The sequence below is a fragment of the Phyllobates terribilis genome, unplaced genomic scaffold (assembly GCF_046119375.1).
Source record: "Phyllobates terribilis strain yellow unplaced genomic scaffold, ASM4611937v1 Scaffold_1__5_contigs__length_1240528914, whole genome shotgun sequence".
In the NCBI taxonomy this organism is placed as follows: domain Eukaryota; kingdom Metazoa; phylum Chordata; class Amphibia; order Anura; family Dendrobatidae; genus Phyllobates; species Phyllobates terribilis.
This window is the reverse complement of record NW_027362761.1, coordinates 57,295,349-57,309,982: the sequence shown is the minus strand read 5'-3', so window position 1 is coordinate 57,309,982 and position 14,634 is coordinate 57,295,349. Positions and strand designations below refer to the sequence as shown.

At 43.7% G+C, this 14,634-nt stretch overlaps 1 protein-coding gene across 2 annotated transcripts in view; it reads right to left on the bottom strand.

Annotated features, from left to right (window-relative positions):
* The window catches only part of GNE (glucosamine (UDP-N-acetyl)-2-epimerase/N-acetylmannosamine kinase), an 87,168-nt gene that overhangs the window by 31,295 nt on the left and 41,239 nt on the right, over window positions 1-14,634 (bottom strand). The window contains exon 1 of one of the 2 annotated variants that reach the window (XM_073662184.1): window positions 12,386-12,523. The exons of the other annotated variant lie outside the window; for it this stretch is intronic. The gene's annotated coding sequence lies outside the window, so the exon portion shown is untranslated. Of the gene's footprint in view, window positions 1-12,385; window positions 12,524-14,634 lie in introns of those variants that run through there. 2 annotated transcript variants of the gene reach the window in all.

Here is a 14,634-nt window from a genome sequence, read left to right as displayed (position 1 = left end):
CCTAGTTCTGCTCACCCAAGAATATTACCATCAAGAAGCGATGAGACAACTAATGGATTCAAATACATATAAAAAATTAGGACATAATCCAATCTACAGTTTTAAAAAAACTACAGAGCTTCCTAAAAAACAAGTAGAGCTAGGCTTGAGCGCCAGAAAAACTTTACCCTGAATTCCCTAAAAAAACTTCATTGGTATTTTATTCCAAAAATACAAAAATCTTTCTCAACCGCCCGGGTGTCAAATTATCTCCAGGATAGGGTCCCTTACGGAACCCCTATCCTAAGTACATGGAATGGCTCCTTAAACCTCTTTTAAAAATCGATCCCCATCCTATATAAAAGATATTAATGACTTTCTAGAAGTCTTGAGGGAATTTACATGGCAGGAGGATTTTTTATTAGTTTCTATTAATATAGACAGTCTTTATACAAGAATCCCACAAGAAATGGGTGTGGAAGCTATTAAATCTATTTTGACCAACACAGATATTGGTGAGGACATGACCAGGTTTATTGCAGAAGAAGTTAAATTCATTCTCAACCATAATGCCTTTCAATTTATGAGATGAATGGTTCATTCAACATAATGGCACTGCGATGGGCACGCTGGTAGCGTGTACCTTCACTAATTTGTTTTTGGGAGTTTTTGACAAAAAAAATATACACTGCTCAAAAAAATAAAGAGAACACTTAAACAACACAATGTAACTCCAAGTAAATCAAACTTCTGTGAAATCAAACTGTCCACTTAGGAAGCAACACTGATTGACAATCAATTTCTCCTGCTGTTGTGCAAATGGAACAGACAACTGGTAGAAGTGATCGGCAATTAGCAAGATACCCCCTATAAAGGAGTGGTTCTGCAGGTGGTGACAGACCATTTCTCTGTTCTCATCCTTTTTGGCTGTTGTTTTGGTCAATTTTTCATTTTGCCATTGCTCTCACCCCTAGAGGTACAGTAGCATGAGGCGGTGTCTACAGTACAACCCACAGAAGTTGCTCAGGTAGTGCAGTTCATCCAGGATCGCACATCAGTGCGAGCTGTGTCAAGAAGGGTAGCTTTGTCTGTCAGCACAGTGTCCAGAGCATGGAGCAGATACCAGGAGACGTGGAGGGAGACATAGGAGGGCAACAACCCAGCAGCAGGACCGTTACCTCCTCCTTTGTGTAAGGAGGAACAGGAGGAGCACTGAAAGAGCCCTGCAAAATGACCTCCAACAGGCCACAAATGTGAATGTGTCTGCACAAATGGTTAGAAACAGACTTCATGAGGGTGGTATGAGGGGCCGACTTCCACAGATGGGGGTTGTGCTCACAGCCCAACACCGTGCAGGACGCTTGGCATTTGCCACAGAACACCAGGATTGGCAAAGTCGCCACTGGCGCCCTGTGCTCTTCACAGATGAAAGCAGGTTCACACTGAGCACATGTGGCAGACGTGACAGAGTCTGGAGACGCCGTGGAGAGCGATCTGCTGCCTGCAACATCCTTCAGCATGACCGGTTTGGCAGTAGGTCAGTAATGGTGTGGGGTGGCATTTCTTTGGAGGGCCGCACAGCCCTTCATGTGCTCACCAGAAGTAGCCTGACTGCCATTAGGTACAGAGATGAGATCCTCAGACCCCTTGTGAGACCATATGCTGGTGCGGTTGGCCCTGGGTTCCTCCTAATGCAGGACAATGCCAGACCTCATGTGGAGTGCGTCAGCAGTTCCTGCAAGATGAAGGCATTGAAGCTACGGAATGGTCTGCCCGTTCCCCAGACCTGAATCCGATTGAGCACATCTGGGACATCATGTCTCGCTCCATCCACCAACGTCACGTTGCACCACAGACTGTCCAGGAGTTGGCGGATGCTTTAGTCCAGGTCTGGGAGGAGATTCCACAGGAGACCATCTGCAACCTCATCAGGAGCATGTCCAGGCATTGTAGGGAGGTCATCCAGGCACGTGGAGGCCACACACAATACTGAGCCTCATTTTGACTTGTTTTAAGGACATTACATCAAAGTTGGATCAGCCTGTAGTGTGTTTTTCCACTTTAATTTTGGGGGAGACTCAAAATCTAGGCCTCCATTGGTTAATAAATTTGATTTTCATTGATGATTTTTGTGTGATTTTGTTGTCAGCACATTCAACTTTGTACAGAACAAAGTATTCAATGAGAATATTTCATTCATTCAGATCCAGGATGTGTTATTTGAGTAGTGTATATATGCTCCATGCAACACATATCTGAGGTATATTCGTCTGTACCTCAGATATGTGGATGATATTTTTATTGTATGGTCTGGAACCAAAAGTACTTTTGAGGACTTTGTCAAATATCTAAATGATGGGAATAAAATTAACATGTCTTTTACCTCAGTTTTTGGGGGAACCAAGCTCGATTTTTTTGGATGTTAGGATCATTATTGAAGAACTGAGTATTAAAACAGAAGTTTTTAGGAAGCCCTCCTCAACAAATATGCTACTCCATTATGATAGTATTCATCCACCTTATACAAAAAACTCATTGCCATAGTCAGTTTTTACGACTCCAGGGAATCAATTCACATCAGAATCGTTTTTTGGAACAGGCAAAAGAGTTGGAGGGCAGATTTTTGAGGAGAGGCTATCCTACAAAAAATCCTAGAGATTACTTTTTAAAGAGCAAGAAACATAAATAATTCCTATCAAAGTAAAAACAGAAAACTTATTGCAAAACAAAGAAAAAAAGAGAAAAAAGATATATATTTAATTTCAATTATAGTTCCATGGATAAAGCGATCAGATATGCCATCCAAAATAATTGGCATCTGTTGAGAAGTGACGACACCCTAACTGAAATTGTGGATCGGGGTCCAATTGTATCATGTAGACGTACCAACAATTTACGGGACCTATTAGTACATAATAGAGCAAAAAAGTCACAAAAAATTGGCTTTCAAAACTCTCCAAAAGGTAACTTTAAATGTGGCCATTGCAATTTTTGTCAGTTTCACACCACGGAAAAATGTATCAAAATGGGCAGTACGACTCATATGGTGCAAGATTTTATTACTTGCCGCACGAAGTATGTGGTCTATGTAATTCTATGCCCTCGTGGCTTCTATTACATAGGCAAAACGATTCGCCCTTTATTCATTAGATTCCGAGAACATTTTAAATCAGTACAGACAAAAAAAGGCTCCAAAAGATTGATTGAACATTTCTGGGAGTTTCATGAAGCAGTTCCCAGACTGATGAATTATGCTGGTTTGGAGCAGGTGCATTTACCAGCAGGAGGTGGGGACCCGCATAGACTCCTACTCAGGAGAGAGGCATGGTGGATCCTACGCTAGGAAGCACAGGGACCCACCGGCCTAAATGATAGATTAGAGATATCGGCGTTTCTATAAAAAAAATGTAATGTAATGTCAATCAGATTATAACTTATTTTTTGTACTTTGTTTTAATATCGTTGTTTTGTTTATATGTGCGCAGCGGTGTGGGCGGGTCTTATTCCAACCCCTTTTTGGTGATGTCATTTTGTGTTTAAAAGTAATCACCTTTGTTACATTCCCCATACCTGTTTGACCCGTTGAAGCGCGCGTCAGCTCGAAACAGCCATCGTCAAGAACAGCATGACATATACCCCCCAGCTTGTGATGTTTTTAAAGAAGCATTTTAGCACAGTCCGGTGAGTGCCTTACACTTTTCTTGAACTTGTTACTACTATGGAGCTGCAAAGTCTCCGTGTACTGCAGTATATGGTAGGTTCCACTGGGAGCCATATGGATGGAAATATGCTTCTTAAAGGGGTTGGCCACTTGATCTTGATATTAACAAGTATGCTGGAGACATGATTTTGCAGCACTAACATAATTTTGACAGATTATCTTCCTTTCTCAGACTGCAAAGGTCTTCAGTCCACACATTGGCTGCTGATTGAGGAGCATGTGACCAGACCTATCACTCTCCTTCAATTGAAAAAATAGCTTTCCAAGCGTACTTATTTTTCACTGGAAAGATGATGATTGACAGATCTGGTCACATGGTCCTCCCATCAGCAGCCACTGCATGCACAGGAGCACAGTGCAGCATGAAAGGGGGAGAATCTGTAATACTTAAATATTAATAAGTACCGTACCTCATGTCCTCATTTATTGAAATATATTGACAGTGGGGTGCAGCAGAGGCCCCATACACCTATATAGGAACCCGATTAGGACACCACACAAATAGGAGCGTTAATTGAGGGTGTACTAGGGGCAGAGAAGGTGCTCCGCATTGGCCACTTAGATTATGTCTCTCTATAAACAGAAATTCTGTGAACAAAGAAGTTGTGCAAAGCCGCAGATAGCACTGCTATGTCACCTTATTTCCATTCAAGGTCCATCATGTTTTACAGGGGTTGTCCACTACTAGGACAACCCCTTCTTGATCAAAATGTTTGGCTCCCAATAAAAGAAAACCTATACTTACCTCCAGTACCGGCGCCGTTCCAGTGGTCCCGGGGATCCCGTGCAGCTTTTGTAACACGTGGTGCCCAATCAGAGTTGGGGTCACTGTCCTGGCCTTCGGGCGCATTGAACATGAAGAGGAAGTCAGATCAGCTGTAGCCCGGACTTCCTCTTCATGTTTAAAATGTCTGAAGGCCGGGACAGTGACGCCATCGCTTATTGGGCGCCGTACTCGCGTGTCATCACAACTACTTGGGAGCCCCAGGGTGAGCGAGTGCCAACACTACTGGAACGGAGCCAGCATGGGAGGGGAGCGTAGGCTTTTTAAATTTTATCGGGGCCAAACATTTAGATCAAGAAGGGGATGTCCTAGTAGTGGACAAACCCTTTAAGTAATAACAGCAGAAACCCTGAAGCAGTAATACACAAGTGACACACTTCTGGGCAAACAATGACTTGTGAGAAAATAACTTAACAATAACCCCACTATGGAAAAATACAGCTATCATCAAGTCTTTTAATAGTTACATGAAGCTGCGTCAGATTTCATAGAGCAATGGAAAAATAAGAGGTATGTGAACTACAAACACATTTTTTTTTACCACTTCTCATCCTATCTATGGATCCTCGTGAAAGTTTTCCACTGTTGTCAATGCTGTGCCAGATCTACATCAGTTTTGGGTTCATCTTGCCATTTTTAGTACATTAGCTCCGTTGTACTGTTACCTGGACATAGCGCAAATCTCTGCTGCTCCTGCATTGTGTGTAGCTAAAACATGCTGTGCCACAAAGGCAATCTCAGAAAACACGGCACATAACTGCCACGTCTTTAGCTAGATGAACCATGTGAACTCACAGCTCCAAGCAATTTAATAAGACACAGATGGAGGAATGTGCAGCATCTAATATCAGGGGATTGGAAGGAGAGTTTAAAGGAAACCTGTCATCAGAACTTTGCTAAGTAAACTACAGGCATTGTCAGGTTGACGCCGTTACACTGATAAAAATGAATTAAAATGATACCTGGGTTGAAGAAATCTGTCTTGTGGTTCTTGTTTAACCTGTGTTTGCAGTTTGGCGTTCATGAGATTCTCGTGCTCTTGGGCAGCCTGTGGGTGGGTCTTCTTTTGGTGCTCTGGCCTCATAGTCATCATTCTGGGCTTAAATGACAGGTCACTGAACCTTCAATGACCTGCCTCCTATTTTAAAATACTGCACTTTTGAAAGATTACAATATTAACTGCACAAGAAAAGTTTTACTCCAGCAAGATGGCGCATGCGCAGTAGCATCTATCTGCCAACGATGCTCTTAATCTGCGCAAGCACTGCCGTTAGATGCTGCTGTGCATGCGCCATCATTTTGCTGGAGCCAATTTTTTTTGCTCCAGCAAAATGGTGTCGGCGGTGCATGTGCAATAGCATCTATCGGCAAGCGACGCTCAGAATCTGCGCAAGCAACGCCCAATGGGCGCAGATTAAAAGCATTGCTTGCCAATACATGCTACAGTGCATGCGCCACCAGCGCCATTTTGTTGGGAGAAATAAAAAGTTTGGCTCCAGCAAAACGGCGCATGCGCAGTAGCATCTAACGGCGGCGCTTGCGCACATTAAGAGCCTCGCTGGCAGATAGATGCTACAGCGAATGCGCCACCGCCAGCACGGTGGCACAGTGGTTAGCTCTGCAGCCTTGCAGCGCTGGGGTCCTGGGTTCAAATCCCACCAAGGACAACATCTGCAAGGAGTTTGTATGTTCTCCCCATGTTTGCGTGGGTATCCTCCGGGTTCTCCGGTTTCCTCCCACACTACAAAGACATACTGATAGGGAATCTAGATTGTTAGCCCCGATGGGGACAGCGCCGATAATGTATGTAAAGTGCTGCGGAATATGTTAGCGCTATATAAAAAATAAAGATTATTATTATTATTTGCTGGAGTCAAAAAAAATGTTGTTGAAAGATTACAATATTAACTGCACAAGCGCAGTATTTAAAATAGGAGGCAGGTCATTGAAGGTTCAGTGACCTGTCATTTAAGCTCAGAATGATGACGATGAGGCCAGAGCACCAAAAGAAGACCCACCCACAGGCTGCCCAGGAGCACGAGAATCTCATGAACGCCAAACTGCAAACACAGGTTAAACAAGAACCACAAGACAGATTTCTTCAACCCAGGTATCATTTTAATTCATTTAATTAGTGTAACAGCGCCAACCTGACAATGCCTGTAGTTTACTTACCAAAATCCTGATGACAGGTTCCCTTTAAAGGGACTTCGTCAACACAGAATGACTGCTCAAGCCACAAGTACAAGCGCTCGGTGCTTTCCAGCAGGGTCAATCCTTTATATATATACACCTTCCTACTTGCTTGTTTTCCAACTGTCTCCAGCCCCCTTTTTCTTTCATTAAAGGGGTTGTGTGGTACTTTAGATTACTCCCCATGTATCTCCCCCCAAGTCCCTAAGACTTTTTGTAAATACCTTCTGCTGTTGACAATGCCTGTGAGCGGCGCTATCGGTGGCTGCTCACAGGCATCATGTGACCCCCCGGCTGCAGCCGACGCTGACATCCGCTGATGTCACGACAAGTGCTGGCAGCAGCCGGGGGTCTCTTGTCTATGCCCCCCCCCCCCCCAGTCACACCGCGCGCTCCGCCTCTCCCCATTCATTGGGAAAGCATGCTGTGGATGCTGGGTGTGACGCGGGGGATAACCAGGGCAGCAGCCACCGCTGAGTCACGCCTCACTTGTCGTGACGTCGGCGATGGGGTCACGTGATGCCTGTGAACGGCCACCGATAGCGCCGCTCACAGGCATTATCAATAGCAGAAGGTATTTACAAAAAGTCTTAGGGACTTGGGGGGAGATACATGGGGAGTAATCTAAAGTACTGCACAACCCCTTTACCAGCTCTGGCTTCATAGAGCCAGGGAAGGTCAGAGAGAGTTGGAAACCAAGCATGGTTTTCAGATGTGTACCATGTCAATATCAGTCTATCACAAAGGTCAGTAAATCATTCGATATGGTCTTGAATCTAAGGGGTAACGTTTCATCCTAAGTCATGTGACAAGGCTCGTTTGAGGGTCAATGTTGACTTTTAGGATTGCTACTTCCAATAGGTGGCACGAGTTCACATCCTCTACCTCTCTGAAGATGCAATTAAGATGTCTTGTGTGCCAACACAAATTTCTACCAAGTATTAAATGATGTAAACGTTTAGAAATTAGGAGAATTTTTATTGAATCATAAGAGTTAATGAAATAAGGAGACGCCTTAAAGCCTTCATTACTTTTAATTGACGGTAAGAAAAACACTTGGCTGTGTGATGCAGGATAGAAAAAGGGACAAACCATTTTATGGCCACTGTCAGGCATATATGCTCAGAGGTACAGTGGCATGCAAAAGTTTGAGCACCCCTGGTCAAAATTACTGTTATTGTGAATAGTTAAAGGGGTTTTCCCATTAACAAAAGTTGATTTTAATCAATAGATCTTGGAATATTAATAATTTCCACAAATGGATGAGTTTAAATAAAATGTAAAAAGGAGCTGTAGTATGATCAGACCATGTTCCTGCACGGTCCGACACGGCCATTACACAGTACACAGCAGGGGCACATTTATAAGATTATCTCAGCACAGGAACATTTTATTCATACACATCCAATTGTGGAAGTTATTATTATTGCAAGATCTTTTTATTAAAATCAACTTTTGTTCGTGGGAAAACCCCTTTAAGCAAGTTGAAGATGAAATGATCTCTAAAAGGCCTAAAGCTAAAGATGACACATTTCATTTGTATTTTAGGCAAATATATATATATTAGTCATGCTTTACATTTTAAAAATTACAAAACGGAAAATCGGCCAATGTAAAAGTTTGGGCACCCTTGGAGATTTGTGTGCTCAGATACCTTTGACCAAGGTTTCAGACCTTAATTAGCCTGTTAGGGTTGTGGCTTGTTCGCTATCATCGTTAGGAAAGGTCAAGTGATGCAAATTTTCCAGCTTTATAAAAATCCAGGCTCCTCTAACCTTGTGCCAAAAAACAGCAGCCATGGGTTCTTCTAAGCAGCTGCCAGGCACTCAGAAAATGATGGAGGCCCACAAAGCAGGAGACGGCTGTAAGAAGATAGCCAAGTGTTTTCAAGTTGCCCTTAGTTTGAAATGTAATTAAGAAATAGCAGTTAACAGGAACAATGAAGGTCAAGATAACGCCTGAAAGACCAAGCTAAATTTTAGCGCTCGTAGGATTGTTAGACAGAAAAATCAGAACTGCCACTTGACGCAAAAGACCTTCAGAAAGATTTAGCAGACTCTGGAGTTGTGGTACATTGTTCTACTGTTCAGAGACACCTGCACCAATATGGACTTCATGGAAGAGTCATCAGAAAAAAAAAACCTTTCCTGCGTCCTCACCATATAATTCAGCATCAGAAGTATGCAAAACAACATCTAAACAAGCCTGATGCATTTTGGAAACAAGTTCTATGGACTGAGGAGGTTAAAATAAAACTCTTTGGCCACAATGATCAAAGGTATGTGTGGAGAAAAAAAAGGGCACAGAGTTTCAGGATAAGAACATCTCACCAACCATTAAAGAGATAAGTCTGTGTGACTGCAGACTTATGAATCCCCCAAGCGCATGGGTAGAAAGAAGAATGGATTCAATTAAATTTCAACTAATTCTAGATGCAAACATACCATCTGTAAAAAAAAAAGATGAAGTTGAAAAGAAGATGGCTACTACAAATAGATAATGATCCTAAACAAAAGTAAAAATACACAAACTACCTCAAAAGGCGCAAGATGAAGGTTTTACAATGGCCCTCACAATCTCCTGATCTGAACATCATTGAGAATCTGCAGCTAGACCTCAAAATAGCAGTGCATATAAGATGACCCAGGAATCTCACAGAACTGGGAGAATTTTCCAAGGAAGAATGGATGAAAATCCCTCAAACAAGAAGTTAAAGACTCTTGGGTGGCTACAAAAAAAGCATTTACAAGCTGTGATACTTGCAAAAAGGAGTGCTACTAGCAGGGCTGTGGAGTCGGGGTTCGGTATAAAATGGACTGACTCCTAAAATATATAATAATTGGGTTCAGTACTACAATGCAGGATGTGCTGAATATCTTTTCATAAGAATTTAGGAAAGTTATGAAATGTCCTATAAATGTCTGTTCTGTTCCTGATCTAAGATCTAGGCTTTTAGTTGAGAACAATCTGTTCTCTAGCCTTAAAATAATCAGATTTGAGATCATCTACAAAGGAGGATCTGATGGCGACAATAATATTTCTCAGAAGAAATTCATAAACTGCACATAGATTTTATGTTCTAGCTAAATAGCTTTATTATTGTATCATAATGGTGATGAAAGGCCTGTAGTTACCATTTTACTACAGTAAATGTATCACTTCAACATGAGCCATGTATGAGGGAGTCAGAGTTTGGCTTACCGACTCCACAGCCCTGGCAACTAGGTACTAACCATGGAGGGTGCCCAAACTTTTGTATCAGCACATTTACCTTTTTAGAATTTTTAAAATGTAAAAGATGACAAAATACCGTGTTTCCCCGAAAGTAAGGCCCCCCCGAAAGTAAGGCAGGGTGGGGGGTTTCGGGGGGTCCGCCAATGTAGGGCACCCCCCGATTGTAAGGCAGGGTAGCGGGGGGGGGGGGGGGGGGGGGGGGGGCGGGGAATGTAAGGCTGATTGGCCGATCAGCCTGTTCGTCACAGGCTCCCTACCGTAGTCCCTGCTGGCCACCAGCCCGAGCTGTGATTGGCCAGTCAGCCGGCTCGCAGCTGATTGGCCAAATCAGCTGCGACGTCACCGCCTACAGGCTCGCTCCGATTGGTCCAGCTTCCCCGGCATCCGAATCGTCAGCCCGGCACCGCAGAGGAGATCGAAACAGAAGGAAAGTAACGGTAAGTTCCGAAACTCTCTGTGTGTGTGTGTGTGTGTACGGTATGTGTATGGGTGCCGTATGGGGCTGTATGTGTCAGTGTGTGTACGGTACCGGTACGATATGTGTGTGGGTGCCGTGTGGGGCTGTACCGGTACCGTATGTGTCAGTATGTGTGGTGGCAGAGTGGGGGGCAGAACCACTGTATGGGGATGCTGCAGGGGGGAGGATGGGGAGGGTTGCCGGACTGTTAATAAATGTTAATTTTATTGTTAAAAAAAATTGTCATTTTTTTTCCCAATGTAAGGCCTCCCCCGAAAGTAAGGCAGGGTGGGACTTTTGGGGGTAAAATTAATGTAAGACAGGGCCTTACTTTCGGGGAAACACGGTATATATTTTTTGCCTAAAATACAAAGGAAATGTGTCATCTTTAACTTCAGGCCTGTTAAGAGATTGTTTCACCTTCAACTTGCTAAATTGTTCACAACCCCTTTTGACCGGAGATCCCCAGACTTTTACATGCCACTGTATATGCCGGACAGTGACTACAGTTAGGACTGATTGACAAGGTGTTAAGAGATGTATAGGGCAGGGTATATATGTCTTTTTGCTGTGGAGCTCTGTATAAGAAAGTGCAGTCTGTATACATTTAAATGCTGAACCATACCTGTCAGATGAAGTGTACACTTTCAGCCTGCGTTTGGTGAATGGTCGCCTATGGAAAAGTTTACGTCAGGGAGGGCTCTGTGTACTTTTGGCCAAGTGCATGGGAGCAGTGTGCACTTAGCATAAGGCCGGTTTCACACTGGCCGACTGCTGGGTCTCCGGACCCAACTGCCGGGTCTCCGGACCCAACTGCCTCCTATATGCCCGTGAAGCTGTTAAGTTCAGCTCTAAGAAAGATATATGGGATCTGATGGAAATCCTTCATGTATTTCCATCCTAACTGCACCTGAAGCCATGTAATCTGCAGACACGAACAGTATAATAGGGTTCTCTCTTCCCTTATTCCCTAAAAGTGGGGCGGCGATGCCTGTGTGTGAGAATCAAATGCACCCCAGTTAGCATGCTAGAAGCTGCCTGTATTCAGCACCATACATACACCGAAAACTGATGTGCACTACTCTTAGGGCTTGTGCACACCCCGATTTTCTCATACGAGTGCTATCCGGGGTTTTCATGGATAGCACTCGTACCTATGATATTCTAACAGGCTGTGCACATAGCTGATTTTTTTCCCTCAAACAGAGTGGTCTGCAGAAAAAAAATAAATAAATCGGTGACACGTCTGGTATTGATCCGAGTGTCGGATTAAAATCGGCAACGCACGTGTACAAGTCAGTGAAAAAAAATTAATAAACCGGACTGCGGTCGGACTTTCAACTTTTTTTTTTTTCTCTCCGCGTCCGGGAAAAACTGATGCCACTCTGATCACAATAACTGGTGATTTTTTCAGATATGACTTTACCTTTAAATTAATTTTCAAACAACTTACCAACTTGACATTTTTCAGTAAGGTGGTCCGGCACTGTGCCCGTGGGATGGGGTGACAGCTGTCAGGTCCAATATCAGAATTACAGCTAAGGGGCAGGCGTGCCCACCAGAGAACGGCAAGGAGTGGGCATGAGATCTAATTACAGGGACAGTAGGAAGCCAGCACGGGTATTATTGCCACAGCACCAGCAGGCACGCCACTCTTCATACTCTACAGTACCAACTGGCAAGGAGACAGTGGATGGCACAGCACTCTGCCATAGAAACACTGCAGACCTGTCACTTCATCTCATATGTTCACCACAATGAGGTTGATCAGGAGGACTAGACATCTCCAGGAGTCTCTACAATATCTATTCTGCCGCCATAATCAGTGACCTCAGGGCATAAAGAGGAGATGGAAGTACATGACTATGAAGGCAAGGTAGAACACCTAATATAAGTCAGGAGGAGGGGGCTGACCGTAAATGATGGGACCCATACTAGAAGTCGCCCCCTCCCCCCAAGTGGAACAGGCACACCTACACTTTATAGCTCCTAGCCGGGTTTCACCACTATTATTTACCTGGGGGGTGTTCAGCGCCAGGTCGGTAGCCACGGAACAGAAAATGAGCGGTCACGATGCGAGCTGCAGCAAGGCAACCGGGAACGAGTTCAACGAGACTCTGCAGAATGACGCGGCTGAGAGGCGGAGCTCCCGGGGGAAGTGGGCGGAACATGCACCTCAACACTGGCTGGACCACAGCTGCGCAAAGGCCACAATCAGCGCGGCAGTGGGCGTGGTCACTGCGTGTCAGGGGTGACTGTGCTGCTGTGTGCTCGGAGCTTTCTCACAGATCTCAGGCTGTCATGCGCGCATATATTTACCTGTGTATTTCCACTGCCGTGACCCCTGCTGTACTACAAAGGGCTTCATGTTACCTCAGCTCACACCAAGCCACAGTACAGCGTGACAGACATACCCTCTAACTCCCTTTAACCCCTTCAGCACCGGACAGGTGTTTGATCTATGCACTTTATCTCTTCTTCCAAAAGCCATAACTTTTTATTTTTCCTGAGCCATAGCTGTGTGAGGGCTTATGTTTTATCATTTTGAATGATGCCATTCATTTTACTGTACAATAACAGGAAGAATTTGTGGCAATAACCAATTCTGTCGGTTGTGTCGCCATTTTCCGTTTCCATCCATAACGCAATGTGAGGGCTTGTATGGTTTGTGGTCAGCTGCCGTTTTCATTGATACCATTTTGACATCAATGTTCACAGGTCATCAATGGGTTGCTATGGCAGCAGGGGGTCTGTCGAAGACCTCCATGCCGGTCATTACAGGAACCCTGCCTGTGGCCGGACATCAAAAGAGACTGTGATTTGTGCTATATACAGCAATGCTGTGACATCGCTGTATATAGTATCAGCGATCAGATGATCGCAGCTTCAAGTCCCCTAAAAGAACAGTGAAAAGTAAAGAAAAAAATGTTTTAAAAAACTGAAATAAAAAAAAAAAACACAAAAGTTCAAATCACCTCACTTATACCCCCATTAAAAGTAAAGGTAATGAAAAAATACACATATGTGATATCACCGCGTATAGAAAAGTCCGATCTATCAAAATATAAAAATAAACCAGATGGTAAACATAGTCAACGAAAAAAATCAAGAACAACTTGCTGTAACAAGCGATCAAAATGTCAGATCTATCCCAAAATGGTATCAATAAAAACAGTCTCAACCCGCAAAAAATATGCAATCACACAGCTCCATCAGCCTAAAAATGAAAACGTTATGGGTCTCCGAAAATGCGTTACCCCAAACAATTTATTTTTTTTTGTATGCAAAAGTCTGTTTTTTTCCACCACTAAAATAATAAGCTGGACATGTTTGGTATCACCGTAATCATATTGATGAGCAAAATCATATTGCAAGGTCATTTTTAACACAAAATATACACAGTAAATACAATTCCCAAAAAACAATGTCAGAATTGCTTTTTTGTCACCATTTCTCCCCACTTGGAATTTTTTTCCCGTTTTTCAGTACACTGTGTGGTAAAATGAATGGTGCCATTCAAAAGTACTTCCTGTCCCGCAAAAAACAAGCCCTCATATGTCCATGTGCACAGGAAATACACTGCTCAAAAAAATAAAGGGAACACTTAAACAACAGAATATAAGGCTGCGTGCCCACTATGCGTTTTTCAAGCGTTTTTGCCGCGGAACTTCCGCAGCGAAAACACTTAAAAAACGCTTGGCAATGCGTGCCCCATGGTCCCCAATGATAATCTGCATGTGCTGTGCACATGCTGCGGAAATTTCCGCTGCGGATTATCATTGTGGAAAAATACACAGCATGCCCATTAATTTTGCGGACACGCAGCGTAATCGCCGCCATTGACTTGCATTGGACCGCGTGACATCCGCATCACTGCATCTGCACAAGCGGATATCACACGGTTCAATGTGCGGATGGTACCCAGGTCTGGAGGAGAAGAGAAGACTCTCCTCCAGACCTGGGTACCATAGAAACTGTAAAAAAAATAATTTAAAATAAAAATTAAAGCTTATACTTACCTTCCGATGTCCTCCCGGTGTTTTCTCCCCTAAGTCTGGTCTGCTCTATGGGTCGTGTTATTGTGAAGGACCTGCCATGACGTCATTGAGTCATGTGACCTGTCACATGACTCAATGACGTCACCGCAGGTCCTTCACACCACCGCGAGCCGCCCAAGACACCAGACGCAGGAGAGAAAACACCGGGAGGACATCGGAAGGTAAGTATAATCTTTTTATTTTTACTTTTTACCATTCTTATTCTTTT